The 23,456-nt window shown below is 40.9% G+C and overlaps 1 long non-coding RNA gene across 2 annotated transcripts in view; it reads left to right on the top strand.

Moving 5' to 3' along the window:
- LOC112549533 overlaps nt 1–23,456 on the top strand; it is a 209,648-nt gene that overhangs the window by 166,790 nt on the left and 19,402 nt on the right. The window contains exon 4 of one of the 2 annotated variants that reach the window (XR_003092979.1): nt 1,523–1,683. The exons of the other annotated variant lie outside the window; for it this stretch is intronic. This is a non-coding gene — a long non-coding RNA (uncharacterized LOC112549533). The remainder of the gene's footprint in view (nt 1–1,522; nt 1,684–23,456) is intronic. 2 annotated transcript variants of the gene reach the window in all.

The following is a 23,456-nucleotide window of genomic DNA, read 5'->3' as shown; positions in this document are numbered from 1 at the left end:
CCCCCCCCCCGAGGTGGAGTACCTTGCATTTTTCTGTATTGAATGTCATCAGGTTTTTATCCACCCACTTTCTAAGCCTAACAAGGTCAGCCTGGATCATCAGCCTATCCTTGGGTGTGGATGCTCTACCCCAAAGTTTGGTGTCATTGGCAAACTTGGCCAGTCTGCTTCAGACACCAGTGTCCATATCATTAATAAAGATATTAAAGAGTATAGGCCCAAGGATGGAGCCTTGGGGGACCTCACTGGTCATGGAATGACTAAAGTCAGTCCACACAAACAGAGTTATAATGCAGTAAGGCATCTACACATGCCTCACTGTGCAGTAACTACCCAGGCATAAATTTGCAGTAGTAAGGCATCTACACGTGTGCCTGTACTGCACAGCAATTTTCAGTTACTGCACAATAACAGGGCACATGTAGATGCACCCACAATGTAAGAGCATACACATGGACAGCTAAGGCACAGCAGTCAGATGTGAAAAATAGATTAGGATGCTACAAATTGAATAAGTTGCTTGCATGTTGGTACCCACACATGCAGCCTATACAGTTGCAGTCCCTGCATTTGGTGAAGTGCAGGATTTACTCATTACCAAGGACCCTGGTTTTCTCTGATAAAAACAAAATTGCCAATTTTGGGGTTAGAAAAGTAACCCAAAATCTAAATTTTTCCATGATTAAAATGAAACACCACTATATATCTATATCTATATATATATATAGATATAGATATATAGTGGATCCCCTAGCCCCTGTGCTTGCTCCCTGTCATGCAGTGAAGGCCCAGGGAGATGGACAGAGAGGTAGAAACACAGTAATGAGAGAGATCCTGGTTTTCTCTGGTTTATATATATATATATATATATATGTCTAATATCACACACACACACAAACACATATTTTAAACCAGAGAAAACCAGAGTCCCTGCTCAATACAGTGTTTCTAGGACACGGAGGCAGGACTGTGGCTAGCCATCCTCTCCCACATGTATATACACTGAGGGCAGCAGGTTTCAGCATCAAGATATTCTCATATCTGCATAATCTTCACTTAGAACAAAACTGATGAATATGAGGCATCCTCCCTTCCTAAATTCCCTATGGAGCCCTACAATTTTATGCTGTACCCATCTCAAATCAGTTGCTAAATGTCAAACTTTTCTAACTGTGCTTCAGTGTTATAATACAAAACCTAAAACATTCCCTTGATGGTCTACAACAAATGTGCCTAAGTAGTTTTTTGTATATGATGCCTATCAAATCATTTTTTATGTGTTTATTTATTTTTGGTGTAATAACATGGTACCCAAATGGTTCTTAAGCTTAAGCACTATTTTCAGTTTTCTGAATTGCAGCTCATTGGCTAGCCCAGTTTCTTATTTGTTTATTTCATGCTGTATCTCCTTGTGCTGTTTTTTATCATCCAAATGACCAATCCAAATAAACTAATTGGAAAGTTGCCTTTGACGTTTCCTTTCACACCATTTATGGAGCTCTGTGTGGTTTTTCATTTTCAGGGTCATTGGCTTTGACAACACTGCCAAGTAAGTGGAATCATAAGAAGTCATAGATATGAGAAATGGAAAAGATGGATTTATCAAATCACCTCATGAATCTCATTGCCAATCCTGGATTGTTTCCTCCAAGATGTTAGGATGTTTTCTAGTGTTTTGTTCAGGTTAGTTACAATAGTCCAAAGTCAGTCAGTTACAACAACTTCCCCATGGAAGCTCTCTCACAGTTATAAACATTTCAATGTCAGAAAATGTTTCATAGTATTCATTTTTTTTTTATTTGTTTCAGTCCCTTAGTCCTAATTGCACCTTTACTTACTACCCAGCACAATTAATCTTTCTCCTTGGGATTTATGTTCTTCAAATATCTGTATTCTGCTACCATACTTCAGTCTTCTCCCAAATATTATTAACTCTTCTAATCTTTCCTCATAAATCATTCCTCCAGCCTTCTGATAATGTCTGTTGTTCTTTGAACTCCTTCTTAGTTGTCAGTTTGTTTTGGGTTTGTTGTTTTTTTCTGGTAAGACAATGCTCAGAATAGAAAGCAGTGTTTTAGTCATGGTTACACTAATGAGATGGCTTACTTCCCTGACTGGAATGTATCCAGAAAGTAACACTGGCCCTTTTATACGGTAGATTCAGGTTTGAAATGCTGCCCACTATCAAGCCTAGTTCTCTTTCTTCCCAGTTTTCTCTCTGAATATTTTTTCTTTGCAGTTTTCATGCTGGGCAACTGTGTTTGAGAATAAATTATTACTATTTTTTTTTCAAAGAGAATCTCGTATGTTATTTCTTGTCTGTGTTTCTAACCTGAGTCTTTTTTTTTTTTTCTTATCCCTATCTTCACTGGCATTTACCATGCCTCCAAAATTATCTGACCTAAGGAAGGGTGCATGATGTCCAAAAAACGTATCCAACCGTTCTCCCAAATATACAGTTGGTATAATAAAAGAAAAAAACCCTGCTTTCAAAATTAATACATTTGCTGTATTTTATCTTTTAAAAAAGGACTGCTACAGACTTTTCTGAAATGGTTCAGGAAATTTCAGAGGAGATACTCTGCAATATATCCATTTAAGGTACAATTAAGGAAGCAAGGAAGTGAGGGTAGTGACCCTTTGCTTACTCCCAATTTTAGGTTATTCCAGGGTTTAAAGTGATCCTTATCTTCATTTAGGTAGTTCTGAGGCCAAACTTACAGAGCCCTGCTAGGTTGTTGTTTGGGAGGGTTGTTGGGGAAAGGCTCCAGAGTAGCTGCATGTGGGCTCAGCAAAGGACAGAAGCAGTAGTGGTGGGCAGGATCCCCTAGCCCCTGTGCTTGCTCCCTGTCCTGCAGGGAGTTCCCAGGGAGATGGACAGAGAGGTAGAACTGACCCCTGCACAGCACCACTGCATGTTGCAGGCCATCAACATGACCTTCATGGCCCCAGCCCCCCACAGCTTGCCCCCCTAACCCTGGCTCGCAAAGAGACCCCCAAGATTCAGTCTTATGGTGGTTCAGTGTCTATGTTAAGAGAATCTTCCCTCCACTCAAACTTTTAGGGTCCTTTATGCTATTCTTGTTCTTATACTCAAGGTACAGGGTCTGGAATAAAATGAAGCACCCCATCCCAGACTGTCAATATCCACTATGCCAGTGATTCTCAACCAGGTTGCCATGGTACCCCGGGGTACTTTGGGAGCTTTTCAAGGATGATGTGGGATTCCATCCAATGTTAACACTGAAGGTTTGCAACATGATTCCCAAGATAAGCCAAGAGATTTCAAATAGGAATCCACTGTGTTAAAAACATTCTCACTTGCTGTGCTTTTTCCAAGTTCTTTGCAACAGAAAAAGTGCTCTATTGTTTTTTCTGTAGTCAAAAAAATTATTGAAAACTAAGAGGTGGCATCTTCTGAGGATTGCCTTGACTTTAAGAGAAGCCTTAAGTCTAAAAGGGTTTAGAATAGAGCAACTGCATTGTGCATAGCCATCTGTGTTTAAAATACACACTTCATTTTATTTGTATACTTGTAAATCACTGTACATGTTTTTAATACCTTGATATACCATATTTAAAAATGAAGGAAAAACGATAGGGAAATAGGAAGAGTGGATGGCTCACTAGATGATTAAAGAGATCATTGTTATTATTTATTATTCTGTAGTTCACTAAAATGTGCCGGATGCATCACTATATAAATTAAGAACACAATAAAGAGGGAAAAAAACAGTAGGATAAGGGCAGACTACAGTCATACCAGTAGGATTGTAAAGTTCCTCAGGCCAGCAGACTAGAACACAGATCTATTGTTTTTAAAGCATAAAGATTATTTGTATTCTTATACAAATATTGTATTCTTATACTGACTTATGATTTATAGAAATCACCACAGACATATATTTTAGAAAGGCAATTTTTACTGAGGCCCTCGTCTAAAGCTAAATGAACTGAAGAGAAGATTTTCTATTGATCACAGTTGACCTTGGACCATGCTTTTACACTAAATCTCTCCCATATCAAAACCTTAAATTATTAAGTCATTACCATATGATATATTTATAATGAAAAATGTTAGTGCTATCAGTCCCATTTCCAGTGGGCAAATGTCTACAGCCCCAAATCTGCCAACAGGCACATTATGCCAGCTGACAACACAAAGAATAACTGTTGGAGAATGTATACATGATAGAAACCTTTATACTGTGGCCTGTAACATGTTCCTTACATTACACTAACTTAGAAATATAGAATTACTCACTTTCAATGGGATTTATACTCCTAAGGCTGATCCAATTAAAATGCCTGCAACATCTCAAGTGTTCAGCATCCCACACTTTAAAATGGTAGTGGCAGAGGGGATCTTGGGGTCAAAACCCACACTGAAAAAAGCGGGGCAGCATACACGGAGGCAGCATGCGCCATCCAAAACCAGAGCCTGGCCATTCAAAGCTACTTTCCGGCTGCTGGCAAGACTTCCTGCCATGGCTGCAGCCCCAGGAGGACCTCAGAACCCTAGATAAAGCTGCTGAGGATAATACAGATGCTGGTCCCAACCTTCCCTACCCCACCTGCAGTAACTGGCCACATGCTAGAGCATACATGGCATAGGCATTCCCCAGTGACAAGTAGCAGCAGCATAAGGTGTACCACTGCTACTTGTCCGTACAGAAACAATGTCTGTACTTGTCTGAATGCGGCCTTAGTGGGCAAACCCCAGATGAATCCATTTATATCTGTATGGACTTGTCCATCCATCTGCACATTACCAGAAATCAAAGGCCTCTATGTAATTCCCAGTACTGTGTGACCCTGAACAGACAGTTGATGTTGGTGGCATAACAGTGGAGATTGGAGTGCTAGCCTCAGGTGCTGACTGTGAAAAAGCACAAGAATACCTGCACTGGGAGTCTTTATTAGGGCAGGGGCAGCCCTACACTGCGTAGACATAGGAACCAGGCAGCACAACTCTGTACCCAACAGTGTATCTAATAGTTGTGGGTGAGAGGGACAAGTGGACTGGTGCTCTGGTTCCCAGCCTTTTTGGAGGAGTTTTTGTCAGAGGCACATACAGCCCTACACCCAGTAGCATACCTGGGGTAGAGGAGGGTAAAAGGGGCACCCAGGGTGGCTCTTTAGGACTGATGCCATCTGAGCTGACACTGCTACAGTAGAAGCAATGGCAGCAGTATCAGCTTCCTTCAGTGTACAAAATGCCCAAGACTTCCCTTCCCATCCTCCCACCCTGTCTACAAGGTCTACAGTGTTCAGCATCTAGCTCACCTCCTCCATGACCTGGGCAACTCTGGTTCATGTGAATGGAAGAAAGAGATTAACAGCTAGCAGCGGTAAAGTAGTTAATGGCCTTCCTGCTCATTATGGCAGCTAAGGAAAACCTGGATAAGCAGGAAATCAGAATTATACCAACTTAATCACCTAGAAAAAACACAACTGAGCTGATTTGCCAGCCTGCTTGGTACCCCAGTTCAGAAGTCTATATATACGCCACATATTCTTAATTTTAGGCATGTCTCATTGAAATCAGATTTCATGGCTGAGTGGTTTGATGTAGAAGAAGACAACTTAGAATATTTTATATACTTTGCACAAGTGGGGCATGTCCACACATGCAGGCACATGCGCTTGCAGCAGCTCAAATAGAAGCGGCACAAATTTGTGCCGGGGCTTTGAGCCTCATCTCATGTGCCTGAACATGCACTTTGGTGTGGGGCAAGTTGTGCCACCTAGGGCAAACTGACCCTGCCCAGCTCCTCTTGGATCTTCAGCCAGGGGCAACTGAAGGCTGGGGCCAGCACCTGTGCTGACCCCAGCAGTATAAAAAGCTGTCCTGGTGAGCAGTTCAAAGCTACTTGCTCTCAGGATCTTCTGAGACCTGGCCAGTTGACATATGGGGACACTAGTCTCCTGTGCCAGCTGGACAGCTGCAATAGCCCTGACCTACAGTGGACTCTGCTCCCTCTACCCACTGCAGCAGTCTGGCAGTGGAAGCTGATGCCTAGCTGTGACCTGCTGCCACTTGTGACAGCATCTGCCCCCTTGGACCTGCAGCCCCATGTCTGCACATCTGCCAGACCTGGATGGGGACTGCACAGCCACCTGGGCTGTGGCATGGCCACTGTAGCATAACCATCTGCACCTCAGAGCCAGCTGTAATTGGGCTCTGGCTTTAAAGTTGGCCTTCTTGCAGCACTGCTGCCATGTGTCCTCCCTGCCCCACCATCTGGGCAGCTATCACCTGGAAGATGTCCTCAGTGTGGTCATAGAATCATAGAAATTTAGGTTTGGGAGGGACCTCAGGAGGACATCTAGTCCAACCACCTGCTCAAAGCAGGACCATCTCCAACTAGATCATTCCAGCCAAAACTTTGTTAAGTCAGGTTTTGAAAAACCCCAAGGATGGAGCTTCCACCACCTCTCTCAGTAACCTGTTCCAGTGTTTTACTACCCTCCTAGTGAGAAAATTCTTCCTAATATCTGACCTAAACTTCCTTTACTGCAACTTGAGACCATTGCTCTTTGTTCTGTCATCTGCCACCACTGAGAATAGCCTAGCTCCATCCTCTTTTGAACCCCTCCTTCAGGTAGTTGAAGGCTGCTATTAAGTCTCCTCTCGGTCTCCTCTTCTCTAGACTAAATAAGCCCAGTGCCCTCAGTCTTTCCTGATAAATCATGTGCCTCAGCCTCCTCACCATTTTGGTTGCCCTCCGCTGGACTCTCTCCAATTTGTCCACTTGTTTTTTGTAGTGGGGGGCCCCAAACTGAACACAGTACTCCAGATGTGGCCTCACCAGTGCTGAATAGAGGGGAATAATTACTTCCCTTGTCCTACTGGCAACACACCTACCAGTGCAGCCCAGTATGCCATTAGCCTTCTTGTCAACAAGGGCACACTGCTGGCTCATGTTCAATTTATTGTCTTTAAGTGGTGCCTTGCTTTGAACAACCAAAGCATGTGCTCCTGGAGGTCAGCCACCTCATTTGCCTTCTAGCTGGATCCCTGGTGCTAGCCCTGGGCAGGCTCCTCTGCCTGGTTCCTGCCACTTGCCTCAGAAGCAGAGATCCTGCCTCGGTCTGGCCTGAATCCTGCCACTTGCTTTAATAGCAGAGACCATGGTGTTCCCTGTTTAAAAAATGCAAATACTCTGACAAAAAATCCCAAATTCACTCTTTAAATTACCTAAAAATTAATGCTTTCCCATGATTAAAAGAAAATGCCACTCATTTGCACATCTCTCTTGATGTCACCTTAAGTCCTCTTGCCGTCTTCATGTAGCTTGGTCCTCAGGGCTTAGTCCATCTGACTGTGTGTCTGTCTGTCTCTCTTTCCATTATAATGCTCTTTAAGGGTGCCAGGAGCCCGGCACAGCAGGGAGGACAGAGGGAAGGGCCAGCTGAGGAAAAGTGAGAGCTGGGCTCCCAGCTACTGTGAGGCTACTTTCTTGATGGCTTTGTGTATCTAATTGTCTTTTCACAGTAGCCTCACAGTAGCCAGGAGGCCAGCTCCCACTTTTCTTCAGCTGGCCCCTCCCTTTACCCTCCCCACCATGCCAGGCTCCCAGTATGGACAGACAGACACACAGACAGAAACACAGACAGTTGAGCTAAGCCCTTGAGAGAGAGAGAGAGAGAGAGAGAGAGAGAGAGATCAGTTGGGCATTGTTTTATTGATATATTTACAATTTTAAAGCAATTTAAACCCTACCGGTGCCTCTATCATAATAATACATTCTAAATATCTATATGCTGTAGTGTTTGATTTTGGTTTTTTTATTAAAAAAAAGTCAAAGCTCTCAAAGACCCCTTCACTAACCAGGATGTAGGGACAGTCCCTGCAGCCACAGCTCCTGCCAAAGGCTCCTATCCTGTCTGCAGTTGTGCATGCAGGGTGTGGGATGTGGAGAGAATGCAGGGTTTGCAAGAGGTGGGTGTGAAGGGGTGAGGGGTTCTTGGGTGGGTGTGTGGGGGTGTAGGCATAGGGTGGATGTGGGGTTTGTGGGTGGGTATGTGGGGCATGGCATAGATATGAGGTGTGTGGGTGGGTATGTCAGGGGATATGGAGTGTATGGAGGGTGGGGGGGTGTAGGAGGCATGAGGAGTGGTAAAGGTGTGGGGTTTGTGGGTGCATTTGTGTGGGGATTGAGGGGGCCATCACATGCCTGCCCACCCCCCACCCTCTGTGGCTCTGGCAGAAGCAGCCAGCTGGGCCATCAGGGCCATGGGCCTGGCTTGGCACAGCACTGCCTGATGCCAGATCTGCCTATGCTGTGCCTGCAGCCAGGCCCATGGTCATTACAGCTCAACTGGCTGCTGCCAGCACCACAGCGGGTGGGAGGGTGAGGGGAATGGGCCTGTGGCAGCCACCCATCAATCCCCCTCACAAATGTCACCCCCACAACCACAACCACACACTCCCCCACACCCCTATTACTCCCCACACACCCTACATCCCCCCCACTCACCCCACACCCACAATTCCCCCTCCCCCATTCCCACCATGTCCTTACTTACCTGGGACAGCACCTGGGGCTGGGTCATGTCACAGCCTTGTCCCCATCCTGTTTGCCCTACACACTGAGGAAGCATGCTGGGGCAGCAGGAGCACCATGGAGATGCTTTGGCTAGATGCCAGAGCATCTCTCTGGAGGACCCAGTCTCCGGTTGCCTCAGGGCATGCTGCAGGACCATGCCCTGCACCTCTTTTCTGCAGGAATTTTTTTGATTACTGGATTTCTAGCTATCAAATTTAGAGCTCCCACTGAAAATATACAGCACAGGGAACATTTTTTCTGTTCCCAACGTGCCTCTTGCCACATCTCAGACTGATTTGAGATGCCGCAACAGGCATATGTGTACTCATCTGGATATGCCTTTAAGGTTTAAGGTCCAATTCAGGAAGTTACATCAGAAATCCTATTCACTATTGAGAATGACAATGTAGTCCTGTAGGGCCAAGCCAACTCCCAGGATCTCAAAATTGAGCTGTTAGATGGGAGGGTGTGACACAATTGCACATGTACACACACAAAACTCACTAGGCACATACACACACTCTAGGCACATACACGCACACACTAAGTGCATGCACACACACTAGGTGCATATACACACACTACCAATTCAGTCACATGCACATCCAAGATTACCAGTCTAAGCACATGCACACCTATCACCAATTCAAGCACCTACACACTATACACACCAAAAGTTAGACAAAAATCAATTGTCAGTACCTGCACACCCAATAAACATGCACAGATTACTAATTCATATACCATGCACATGATAATATATATATATATTTGCCAGTTCACACACACTATACATCTACACATAGACACAGGTGAGTGCCTGACTTGGGTGATGTGCTGTGTATGGGTGTGCTTGGGGTACTTGGGGGACTTGGTGACTATGGGAGGAAGAATCAAGGGTCAAAGATTTCCAGAAGGAGGGGAAGGAGGGAGATGAATGGGGGTTAAGATGAAAAAGGGAAAAATAAGAGAGTGAAAGTGCCAGGGCTGGGATTAGAACCAGCAGACTGGAGGGGAAGCTGGAGTTCCTGAAGGTCAAGTGGCCCCAGGGTTACTTGGGGTCACCTGGTGCCAGCAAGGGAAAAAGCCCGGTGGCAAAGAGGAGTCAGCCAACAAACTGAGAGGTAGAAAGCTAGGAGATAGCCGGGAAATCAAGGAGGAGGTTTGGGAGGTCAATAAGACAAAAACCCAATTTGGGGTTTCAAAATAACAGGTTTATTAAACAGACAACACACTACACAGCCCCACAAAGTTATTGGCTCCTTCACACACACAAACACAAGCACTCACATACACACCCACACAATGGTAGCAGGAGAGAAAAAGGGGTGGTAGAGGGATTTAAGTCAAGGTACGTAGGCACAGAGTCCAGGTCCTTTGTTTGGGGAAGGAAGGTGGGTGATAGCTCCCAATCCTGGGCTGTGAGTTGATCCTTGATGGCCAGTCAGGGTCTTCTCCAGCAAGACGTTGTCCAGAGGGGGTTGCCAGCAGAGCCTCTGGATGGATTGGTCGTGTGGTGTAGTGCTCATGGACAGGGCATCCCACTGGGTCTGCCTCTTTTTATAGGGGCAGGCCTTCTATGACCCTAGTGGCAGGGGCATGCCTAGGCAAGGGTCAGCCCTGGTGTACTGAGCATGTGCACTCCAGGCAAGGACATGCAGTCCCAGGTGTCTGTGTTGCAATAGTGGGTTGGCTGATCTCTGTAAGGTTTTTGTCTTTCAAATGCTGGGTTTCTGTTCTGTCCGTGGGTGAGGTCCATGGTTCCTGAGTGAGTAAATGCAAGGCAATGGCCCGTCATTGAGCTGATGGTCCAGGTGTTGAGTTGATTATTCAGTAGAGGCCTGCTACCATTGTATCTCAAGCACCCTCATTCATCTCCATTCATTCAGGAACCAATTTACATGCAACTGGTTAGACATGAGTCATAGGTTACACCTGTGCAGAAAACACAAGATGAGGCTTGACATACAAAATGGAAACTTGACATTACTTGACATTACTTATACTAACTTACACATGTGGCCCTAAATAATATAGTATCAATTAAAAAAACAACAGTAAAACAGTAATCACAGAGTAAAAATCAATATAAACATAATAATTTTATAATATAAAATAGTGGATCAAAGGAGAGAGAAGAAAAAAAAAACTTGCTACAAAAATGCTAAAGCTTATCGTATGTTTTAACTTGCTCATACTTATCTATAGGGAATAGAGAAGGAGAGAAAAAGTTAGAAATGGTTGGAGAAGGGGAGGGAATGCATTTTAAAATAAAATTAACAAAAAAGAAAAACGGGGGGTTTTGCTACAGCAGTCACTGTCGATAAGTTTACAAAAATCTTGTCCAAGAATTGGTGTTGAAAGGATTAACACATTTTTTTCTGAGAGTAAAATAAAAACCACATTTAATTGTATTCATGTCTACTTCTAAGTAGACATGAATTCAGGCCATGGACACATCAATGAAGTAAATTTGTGGGACAGTATGACTTCCAATTAAAAAAATATCTCTAAAGGTGGCATACAAGCCATAGAAATGATGTAGCCCCAGCCAGCAGGGGCAGTTTTCTGATTCTTTCTTATTTCTCCTTTTTAATGTAGGGCTTACTTTTACACTTTCATATGGCCGCCTTGTTCATGTGCAGGTGCCACAGTGCAATTTGCTCTATGTAGGTATATGCCTTTAGCTTCACCACTCCATTGATGTGTTTCTAGCCTAAGTAATTGCTCAACTGAATACAAATTGCAAGGGGTTGCTCTGGAGAGTTAGGCTGCCAAGCAGCCACCTTTGAGTTCAAACCTCCTTTGAGAAAGAATATTAGCTGAAAAAGCTGTTGATAAGACTTGTTTCTTAGCTTGTACAAAGCTTATTTGAATTCCCTGTTAATCTCTGGCAATGGAGGTTTGGTTTGTTTCCTTCGTCAGGACATTGAAAAAAGCAGAAAGGATGCCCCTGTAACCTCGCAGCTGAAACTATGCCTATGAAAAGATATTCAGTTATTTTGAGTAAGATCCAAAAAATAGTGTACTAGTCAAGCAAGTTTTGAGACATGAGGGTATTGCTTATGATTCAGCTGCAGATTACCTGACATACTACAGTACCTTTAAATTAGTTCCCTGTTAGGTATCCTGATTAAGCAGATTTCCTGTTTTAGCAGGTCCCAACTGAGCATGTTATACTATGTTATTACCATTGCTCACAAAGATGCTAATAAGTTTGGCAGGCTTTGCAGCCAAATCAGCTGTCTTCTAGCTGCTAATTAGAGCTAGGTGAATTGAGGGGGAGGGGGGAGTGGGGAGAAGGGAACCTTTGGGTTTTGATTTCTGAAAACATTAAAGGGATCAAATTTTGCTGGTAGAAATATTTGCAGATACAAAATTTCAAAATCTTACAGGAGGCTTCTTAAATGAAGTTTTAAATTCATTTGAACAAAATTTGTGCCAGAAATATTTTCTGTTCTTATCCAGATATGGATCAGAAGCATGTAGTTCATCTGACCAATCACAACTAAAAAAGAGTCTGAACTTTGAATTATTAAACGGCATAGGAAAAAAACCCTTCCAAAATCAAAATCATAGAATAAATGTGCAGAAATTAAATCTTAAATATTCTTAAAGAATCATTTAAATTAATCACATATATTATTCTTTGTGAATTATTTGTCAGGTTTAACCTTTTCCACAAATACAATTATGTCTTGATATCAGTTCCTATTTAGTCAGTTACCAAGCAAAGATCTTTGCTACTTGTTTTTATACTATAGTAATAGAACGTCAGCTAATTAGAAATGTCTGAGAATACAACCCTAATTAAGATAGCGTGCACTATGAAGCAAAGGTCCCTGCATATACTGTCTTAGTAGTTGTACATTTTAAAGTATTCAAAATAGTAGTTACAAGTACAGCAGTATAGAACGCATGGTAATAAAAACTTCGGAGCTTACGAAATGTTATAAAAAAGCTTGTGGATGATTTCTACAAAATTCATGAATTATTTATGAAGTAGTGTGTGGAATTAGGTTTTCTGCCCCGTTTCCATTTAAATTACATGTCTCTAGGTCATCAATTTCATTTTTTTTTTCTGCTTATGAGTGATAACCTTTCACTTCTGCACTGGAAAGTAATAAACTTCAGGAGCAGTGTCAGATAAATGAACCCAAAGCATTTATAGTATATGTGCAAGATATGCTCATTAATTAAACAGAGAAGAAGCAACTGTGAGTGTTCGCAGCTTCAAGGCAGCTGGAAATTTAAATGTTGACAATTTATGAGTCTTTATAAAATGTTCTATGTCACTTTTCTCTAATAAGTAAAGTTGAGTGAATGATTTGCAGCTAATATTTTTTTTTAGCAAATTCACTCCCTTTTTCTCTCTATAGATAAAATTAAAAAAAAAAAAAAGAGAGAATCAGTAGCAAGAGGATGAAAAGGTCATGCGTTACTCCCATCACATCATCACACAAGAAGAGACAGCCATGGAGTTTGTTTGCCTAATATGGTTATACTTCACTTAGCTTGTATGACAGAGCAATCATTTTCCATTTGAACTGCCTGGGTACACTTGAAAAAAATGGCTAAAGTGAAGGGGAACCACGTTAAAGACTTCTCTGCTGCTTTCTCTGGTGATAGCATTTATGGTTTCAGACCTACACCTCATCACAGATACTGTTCATATTTTTTTTCCTATTCTGTATCAATTTTTTTTTTTGTTGTGCAAAATCTTAATTCCTCCATTTTTCTTTTACTTCCCTGCTCATAGGGATTTTAGAACATGGCTATGAAGTGTGTCTATTGTACCTCAAGTGTGAATCCTCCCACAAATATTGGTTGATGTAGAGTATTTGTGACACTTCTGCTTTCCTCATTGTTCCTGTCAATGAAACCTCACTGATGTGCACAGTAAGAGATCAAGTTCACTATTTAATCATTGATCATACAAAGGATCAGCTTACTATTCATGCCAGTACATAGAAGGCATAAAGCCAGGGCTTTGCCTATTTGGGAATTTTATGCAGTCACCTAAAATTAGATGTGAATCAATCCACGTGCTGCTGTGGATGAAGCAAATAGGGAAATAGGTTCTCTTCAGAAAAATACCCTGGAATGCTTCACACTTTTCTGAATCCTAATTATGTAGCTGAGATGATCATAGATTTCTGTGTGTGTAAATAGGTGTCATGTATAAGGTGCTGACCATTAAAAACAGAGTGGCCACTAGAGAGACAACCTAGTCCCAAATGTCATATGTTCTCATATTAAAGTTTCCTGTATTCATAAACTAAAGGAGACATAGCAATTTGGCCATGCTGCTAAGGGGAAAAAAAGGCCATAGTGGAATGCTACTGTGCTACGGCTGATCCCCTGCCTCCTTGAAGAAGGCAATAAATACAGGGAACTTCATGGGGAATATTTTACTAAACACTAGAAAGCTCAGAGAAAGATTAAGCTGTAGTCTAGTAGATCTTAAGTTTTGCCGATTGTCAATGTCAGGATAGAGGTCTTGAAACGATGGGCGCTGATATAAGGAGAGTTAGCTTTAATCTCCGATTCATTTTGGAAGACAGTTTGAAACAGGACTAATTAAAACACAGGCCTCAAACTCCATTCTGAACATCTTGGTTGCTCATCCAGACAAGCACAGCGGTTCGGTACATGGCATCGCAGACTTGCCTGAGGCACCACATACCAGACATTCAGCTGTTCTCCATGCTGCAAGGGAGCAATGGGAGAGGGAGGTTTGACCCCTAGATATCCTGGGGTCTAAAAGCCTGTACAATAAAAAAAGTAGAGCAGTGTATATGGGGGCAGGATGCACTGCTCAAAACAGTAGTCTGCCTGGCCAGAACCATGCTCCAGCTGCTGACCAGGCTCCAAGCCACAAGATCACCACTGCTGAAGCCCCAGGAGGCCCCCTGAACCCCAGGTATGGCTGCTGGGGATAGTCCAGTGCAGGCCTCAGCCTCCCCTACCCCACCCAGGGTAACCTGCCACACACCAGAGGGCACATGGCACAGGTTATCCCCGGGGACAACTAGCAGCAGCACAAGGTGTGTTGCTGCTTCTTGTCCCCAGAGAAACAAGTGGACACAGCCTTTGTGTTTACTTTGGAGCTTTTTCCCATGATGATATGCTATTACACTCTGACTCCAGCTAGTAAGAAAGAAATATTAACAGAGTGCTTTGTACATACATATTCCTTGCCTTAATGGAAAAAAAAAAACCCTCTTCCTCCCCCCCTAAAAAAAGAAGCTGTATTTGACATGTATATCATAGCTATGGCCACGCTTGTAGTTGAAACTGACCTTATGGTCCTTCTTAAGCCTCTATAGGCCTCTACTGGTTGACTAGGCAATACCCTATTTTTGTCCCTCAGCAGATGTCCAGCCTGTCATGGAGTGTCCTCCTGGGAAAGCTTGCTCATAACTGCTTTGGCTTGGCTTCTAGAGCAAAGGGGAAGCTCAGCTATTTGGAATTCCCTATACTTGGTCTCGTATAAATAGTCAAAAATGGCTTCTGGACACCAAGACACTCTAGCAAGCTGTAGCTTATATTTCACAATTGAAAGAAGATCAGAATATATAGCACTGCTTCCCAGAGAAGAAAGATGAATTATCTGACACAAAATTTGAACTCTCCAATTTCTAGTGAATTTTGCCAGAATTCAAAGAAATAAAATAAGACAAGGCAACATTAACCTACAGATGGGGAAAACAATATCAATATAAATGGATATATGAAATAGCTATTATTTAACTGACAGCACACCTCCAATAATGGATATGTTGAAACTCTTGAAGGGGATAAGACAGTTCTTTATAAAGAAGATAACTCACATGGAAAAAAACATGATTTTTCTTCATTATATATGATCACCAAAGTAAAAGCCAGACCAAGTGAAATATTCATATTATTGGTATTCCAGAAGTTGTCAAAAGCGGGATTAACTAATTAATTTGTAAATCTAATTATGACTCTCTTGCGGTTTTTCTACATATTAATAGCAGTTGAAATATTTAAATTGGTTGTAATTCACATCTTTTGTTAACTTTAATTAATGAAGTGTACATCTGTAACTACACACTCTCATTTTGAATTAAACATGATCTCTTTCAGCATCACGTGAATGTTTTACCATTTTAAGTAGAACTCTTATCTATTATCTCTTCAGTCTGAGAGCCTGGAACTACCCACAAAATAACTGCATCATTCAAGAGAGCTTTCAGTGTTGCAAATGTGTATATAGCAAATCCTCATTTGCTATAAGTTTGTGTGTGTGTGTGTGTGTGTGTGTGTGTGTGTGTGTGTGTGTGTGTGTGTGTGTGGGTGTCCTCAATGTGCTATATGGAACCATATTACAATTAGAGGGCAATCCTTAGAGAATGATGAGTATTTCCCCTACCTGAGCAGTCAACTTTTCCCAAAAAGTAAACATGGAGGATGATATTCAACACTGAATAAAAGCTTCTTTTACTAAAACATCATCATGACATAAGGACCCAAACTAAATGTCATGTCTACTAGGTCGTTGCCATCCTTGTCCTGTTGTATAGGACAACTTGTCAGAAACCTGGGCAATTTATCAGAAACACTTGAAAGTTTTGGAGTCTTACCAGCAATGACATATTCGGAAAAATCCTCCATATCAGTTGGAAGTACAGAAGAATGAATGCCAGCTCTCTGGCTCAAACAAACATCACCAATGTTGAAGTCATGTGTATACAGCATGAGCACTGCTGGACAGCATGTGTCCTAACATTATCTGACAACTGGCTCCTAAAACAGGTCCTTTACTCCCAACTTTCTTATGGTCACTCTCTAAATGTGGACAAAAGAAGAGATTAAAGGACACCCTGAAGACCAATCTGAAGAAATGTGATATTAACATCAATACCTAGAAGACTCAAGCACTGAATCATTCCCAATGGTGCCATAATGTATAACAAGGCACTGGCTATTTTGAATAAACTCTCCTCACTATTTCCTTTTTTGGGTCCTTGTGACAAAATATTTAGCAGAATTTGTAGAGTCATTGGAGGAACCATCTGACAGGCTGCACCATAAGCACTTCTGGTATGGCCTCAAACCTGTGACCTCCAGACTGTAAAAGGTGCACCTTAGCACCTTCGCCACCCCAACCCCCACCTTTCTCACTATGGAAACAAATAAGACAAAGGGAAAGATCTGTGACTCAACACCAGGATCCTTCTGGAACTGTATAGCATGTCAGCAGGTGAATATGCAGATCTCAAATTAGCACCTTCAGTCATCTTTGGTCTTCCTGATGACTTCCCTACTCAGGGAAGACAGTCATCCTCATATCAAGGGACTTCTAATGATGATGCTGTGTTTGTCCTAATATTTGGGGGATGGGGGTAGAAATGATGATTTAAGTTTTTAAAATGTAAATTCCTCTTTGACTACCCAGCTGTTATAGACCAATTGTCTCAGTCAAGTAGTTTCAGGATTTCTGGTCATTATTTTAATGTTAACTCTGATATCAGGACTTCTTGATTCTAGTCCAAAGCCCTCAATAAGAAAAGTGAAGTAGTAGAAGAAAGGTATATACACTACTAATCAAGCTGAAGAACTCACTTGTACAAAGAACACAAAGAAATATACTGAATTGAGCAACACATACTGGTGTATCTACATGTGCGTTTTACTGCAAAGTTGACAAATTAGCTCTGTAGTAAAGTCTCACCGTCTACACTTCCGACACTATTAAGCCACAGTAAACTAATTAACTCTGCTGTAGATAGTACTGCCTGACACAAATACAATCCTATGGCAGAGTTATTTACTTCGCTGTAATGCATGTATAGATGGTGACCATGGCTGGCCGGGGCTTGAGAGTGCTACAGTGTGGGGGCTGCCTGCTGGCTAACCCCACACAGTAGCACCATTGTGTCCCAGTCAGGCCCTTCACAGCATGTTGAGCCAGGGCAGAGCAGCTTTGGGCTGGCAGGCTAATCCTTTAGGTCCTTTAGGTCCCCTGCCAGTCAGGGCTGTGCTAGCTTAATGTGCTGCACTCCAAGGCACACGTGTAAATGCTGCACCCTGAAGCAATAAACTGTGCTGTGAAGTTCATTAGAGTTTATCTGGGAGCATTAATAGCATGTGTAGATGTGCTTACTGAGATCACTCCTCCCTCCCTCCCACCTTCCAAGATTATGTCTTCTGTCATAATCAGTGGATATAAAATTGACCAAGCTCTGTATGACCTCCATGATAATGAGAATGTTACCCACCATCAGCAATTAGGAGTTTTGCATTTGATGTGGGGAAACAGTCTTGAGAAGAAGTGGATTTTGAAGCTTGGAAATAAAATTTGGACCACCAAAATCAGGAATTTGAGATTGGTTTGGGTGTGCTGGTAAAAATCCTGATGGTGAATGACAGAGGTAAGAGAGGTAAAAGTATGACAACTGTCAACTCTCAGAAGTTAAGTACACAGGTAAGGGAGAGACATCAGATCTTGGGTGACAACTTGAAACTTAATCCTATGTGATAGAGCCAGAAAAGAACCAATTGGCTATAACACTGTTAATATAAAGTCAGTGCTTCATTTTATCATAATCCCAATCTACACTTCTGCAAGAGAGATTGAAGAGGAAATCAGGCAATTCTGCAGCTACAGTAGCCCATTTTTTTTATATTGTAACTGGTGACTAAAATGTCAGGACTGGCGATAATACAGGATTGTAGTTTGTCATGGGTAAGCTTTGGTTCTGTACCAGAGACAAGTAATTGCCACATTTTGCAAGATTCTGTGATCTTTACATGAGCAGTTAGGTTCAACTACAAACTAAATAGGAAGAAGCTCTGAATTGCACTGAGAAAAAGATGACCAGCTATGTCCTGGTATATAAATGATGTCTGAAGGAAATACGTCAGTGCTGAAATTTCTCTACATTAAACATCTTGTCTTCTCTAACATAAAACTCCATTTGAAGAAGCCCTGCAAGAAGCACAAGTTTTGAAGGCCAGTCAGATATAACATGAAGGTCCTGGAATGGCCTAATATAAGAAGGACGTATGAAGATGCATCATCAGTCATCAGAAGCGTGTAGGACTTAGTTTAGAAATGAGCTCTGAGTAATTACTAGGCATGGTTATGTAAGCCCTCAAGTTAGTCACCTCCCATGTATACCCTCCACTTGCTCAATAAAAACCAGAAAGCTAAAGAAGAAATATATAGGAGTAGCAGAAGCTTTATACAAAGGAATAGCTCTTCTCACTGCTTCTTCTCTCCTCAAGCAGTTTCTACACAACAGTTTTCCATAACATGAAACACTTTCAACAATAGAAGATGTCCACCCAAAGTTAAAACCACACATATACATCTTGAAGAAGAAGAGGAACACTACCTGCCAGAGTTCTGCCCAGGGATGCCTGCCATAATAATGTGTTATAATTTGAACCTAATGGAAAAGGTGTTAATGAAAATGCTTCAGTCATGTGAATCTACACAATCCTTTCATAATCTAGTCTTTAAACATAGTCCTTTTTATATGGAACAGAGATAATGCATATAGATATTATGGCATATGAAGTCCTATCATTCACTTTGCAGTTCAATGTGTGTGAAAAATAGAAAGGAAATCTAAATTTCACTAATACACAAATGCTATAATTATGAACTACTCCATATTTTTATACTGTTACTATTAACACATTCACTCCAAAATTAAAAATTGCATATATTTAAGTGTATATACTTTATTACTGAGTTATAAGAAGATACTACATCAAGTTAAACAGTATATGGCCTCATTCCTTTTTTTAAAAGAGGATTATTTTTCAAATTGTTCTGTAATGAAGTATTCTAAAAGAAATTACTGAATATAGTCTCCAACATTTTTGTGCTACACTTTATCCCTTGATGCATCCAAAAAACCCTCAGTTTTTCCTCCTCTTGTATTCCACAACAGCTAAAGAACATGAAATCTATCAGGGGAACTACAGTTAATTTAAGTTTTGAAGCATGTCTTTATATACTGTTCTACTTTAGACTTTTTAAGGCTCTCTTTTTCAGAAATATTTCTTTTCCAAGCCCTAGCTGACATAATAGATTTTTTTTTTCTTTTGGTAGAATGCTTGATAGGATTTCAAATATGGTTTCCCCAAATCTACATATTGAACAACAACATGACCATAAGTGTAAGATTTCTTGGTTCTCTAATACACTGTCAAGATTATCTGAGTCTTCTCTGAAGGATTCTACATACTGTGGCACATTATCAAATCAAATTTAAAAGAGCAGTTTTAAACTTTACATACTGGGCAGTCTTCAGTAGTTCTTGTTTTATTGCTTCAAGACCTTCTCCAAGCCTCTGGATTGTGTATTCCAGACAGCATGCAGCCGGCCATGTTTTTCATAGATCCGTATAACTGATTTCTTAACCCAGTGTATTTTATTAGCTATTTTCTGTGCAGGTATAATGATTTGTAAGCATATAAAGATATCTATGAAATATATAAAACAGTCTATGTTATACTCTTAACCCATGTGCACAGTTCAACAATGGTTGAACTTATGAATCAGGGAAATAATATGATCCAATGTGCTTGTTGACCTAAGGCTAGATCCTCAAATAGTGTGCATGAACATAGGTCCTTTGATGTCAAAGAATTATATCAGTTAAATGTCCCCAAAGGTTTTAGAAGTACTGTGCAGCAGATGTCTTTGTTTTGAGTTTCTGTTACATTCAACAGGATTATTATTTAGGAAACAGCAATTACGTACTGCCAATGTGTTTTATTACTGTTACTAATACTGTGGCAGTGCCATAGCAGCTCCTTAATAATGAAGGCATTAAGATTTTCATTCAAAGCAGAACTAAAATCCACCTATTTTACACTTCAATGATTAAATTTAGTCTCCAAATTTAACACACTCCCTCTTCAGAGAATGGTTTAATTTTCAATAATATTCTATGGTAAAAGATTTCCTAATTCTGTCAGGGAGACCTTTTAACATTAATCTTTTTTTTTTTTTTAATTTCCCCTGAGCGTCCAACAAAAAAAGAGAGAAGGACAATCTCTGAAATGAGGATGTGTACAGAAAATACTCCTCTTTGTCGTGTTGTATAGATCAACATTACAGCGATTAATACTGCTATCATATGAGAGTGACAGCAGAGGAAGGTTTTCCAGAGCAAGATTTTTAAAGGCAACAATATACATAAAGATATAAATAGAAGTGTATTGAGATTTTTTAAAGTGCTTAACTCCCAGATGAGATGTTAAAAATCCGACAAGGAATTGATCTGTAATTTTAGGTGCGTACTCTTTTTAACAATCTGACGGTTGGTCTGCTTTAATTCCTCGCTTCGTATCTGCTTGCACAATTTTCAGACCACTTTTTCAACATCAATTTTAAACACAAATGTATTATCCATATTCTTTATAACCTATTTAGCTCCACAATGAAAAGTCAAAAAAACACTGAAGGTCCACATATATTTCAGTTTCCCGAGTCAGTCAGCCTGATAAATGAATTCAGCTCAGCACATGTAGTTCAACCATGGCTAACTGGGTAGCTTGGGTATCTGGCTAGCAGCAGTGAAACTTAACAGTTGAGAAGAGCTGTGTAAGTTGGTAGAGGGGAAAAAATAATTTTGCAGGTTGGGCAAGGAGAAAACATAGCTCTGTGGATAGGTGCTTCTCTGTAGGCAGTTGAGTGTCACTGTGCTGAGCTGTCTGCATTTGAAGGACTTGGCACAGTGAAGTTGCCTTGTGTGCGGAGAGAGCTCAGCAGTTCAATGAGGAGTCCTACTAGTACAAAGATCTGAACATAGATAGGCTCATTTCCCTTAACACTGATGCGTTAAATCCTGCAGCTCACCAAGCACATATATTGTAAACAAATGGCACTGTACACAAATACTTGATTGAATCTTTTACTATCTATAATCCACGGTACTTGTCCACCCACCAGGTGGATTCATCCAGTCATTTAGATTTTGCCTGAGGCTCTGCACTCATGAAAAAGAACACAACTGAACACACAAAATCAATTTAGACTGTAATTTTAAATTAGGAGGACACATAATCACATTGTTATCTTTGTGTCAATTTGGGTCAGTAATTAAAGTCAGCAGCAAAACCTGAAAGCTGGAATCTCTCAATTTTCTCCATTCCCAATTGGCATGCAGATTTCATTTTCACTGAATCCTTTAAAAAAAATACTTCCTGGTTGTATAGAGACAGCTCAGGAATTTATTGTGTGTCCTGAAAGACTCTGATGGCCTATATAGGCCATGTGATAAGAAAATCCCATGGGTTCAGTTAAAAGTCATATCATTGCCTGCTTTTACTGTACAAGGCACTAGAGCTGAATCTATTTTGTTACTGCTTTTTTATCATTAGGGTTTTTTGGGTTTTTTTAACCAAATATCTACACATTTAAGACCATATTCAGGTTAATACTACTTATTTTGTTAATCACCAGAACATAACATTTACAGTATTTGCTGAACTCTTTAAATTACAAAATGAAAGTCTTAGATTTTGGTTTAAAAGCAAAATAAGTATTGTCTCAATTAGACCATTTTAACAAGGGCATTGTTCCTGAACTCCAAATTCAGGGTCTATTCCTAGCAGAACAATCCTCAATGGCTGCAATAAGACTATGGTGAGTAATATTTTCAGTTTTTGGTCTTCAATCAAATTAAATTTCTGGATTTAAAATTGGAATATAATGGACTTTGCAAAGCCAGTTTGGCTTAGAGCAAAATAAAAGTTGGCATGATCCTCAGAGATATAATTGGCCAATCTTGCACCCTGGGTAGTATTCTGCCACCCTGCCACTTCCCTGTTTTGCCTTTGGCTCCAGGGAAGGAAGAGAAGTGGTGGTAGTTTGTAGTAGAGGAGTGGGCAGAGGTTCACTGCTGTGTAGGCGAAGATGTCATCCCTTGCTTGCCATCAGCTTCCAAAAAAGGGGGTTTCAGCAACAGAAAAGGGTTGAATCCCTCCAGAGCAGCAAATCCAGCCTTTCCTCCATCACAGACTACCACTGCTTCTTTGCCCTTTCCACCGTTGGAGCCAGAGCAAGGAAAGTGCAGGGCTCTTGGGAGGAGGTGGGAAGTAGGGCCAAGGGAAACAGCTCCATTCTGTCCTCCCAACCCTTAGGCAAAACCCAGGGCTCATGTCCTGCTCTCCCATTCTTTGTTATGCTACTGCTAATCTTGAATCCATTGGTCTAACAAAATTAGCAATTATAATTAAAAATGAAAACTAATAATAAATTAATTATAAACACTAACCATGAAAAATAATGAGTGAGTTAGCTTACAATGCATCTTGCCTAACTTTTAGACCAACATAGCTAAATACCTCTCTTTAATAACGAACACAATAGTCATTTTGTCTTGAGTGTAGGGCAGATTGCATCCATTATGTCTGTAGAAAGCAGAGAATAAAAATAGTTCTCTTTTCCATTATTGTCATTACTAATATGAAAAAGCACAAAATTTAAGCTCTGAAAGGGCAGACTGCCATTTGTAACTATATTATTTTAACCATCCACATTAGTTTGACTGGTGGGCTACAAAAGCCACATTTTTCTCAGGTTTATTTTTGTTTTTTTCCTTCTATGGATTATGATGTTGCCTAGGTAACTATGAAATTAAAACAAGTGTCTTCTCCCAAATCCAAAAATGTTTTTAATGGTAAGGTTTTATTTGAAAATGAAACAAACCAAAAACAACCCAGGCTTTATGGCCTTGGGGGCATCTCATATTTTTAAGAGGTTTTTACAAAAATAGATACCTTACACCTCAATTTAAACATCAACTCAACAGGTAAGTTGTTCTGAAGTTGGTTTGTCTCAAAGACAAATGTATGTTTCAAGAAGTGCCAGCATTTTAGAATCATCTTAGTAGTTCACAGTCAGAAACAAAT

This window comes from Alligator sinensis, unplaced genomic scaffold, assembly GCF_000455745.1.
Source record: "Alligator sinensis unplaced genomic scaffold, ASM45574v1 scaffold41_1, whole genome shotgun sequence".
Classification (NCBI taxonomy): domain Eukaryota; kingdom Metazoa; phylum Chordata; order Crocodylia; family Alligatoridae; genus Alligator; species Alligator sinensis.
Note: the sequence above shows the minus strand (reverse complement) of the source record. Positions and strands in the feature narration are given on the sequence as shown.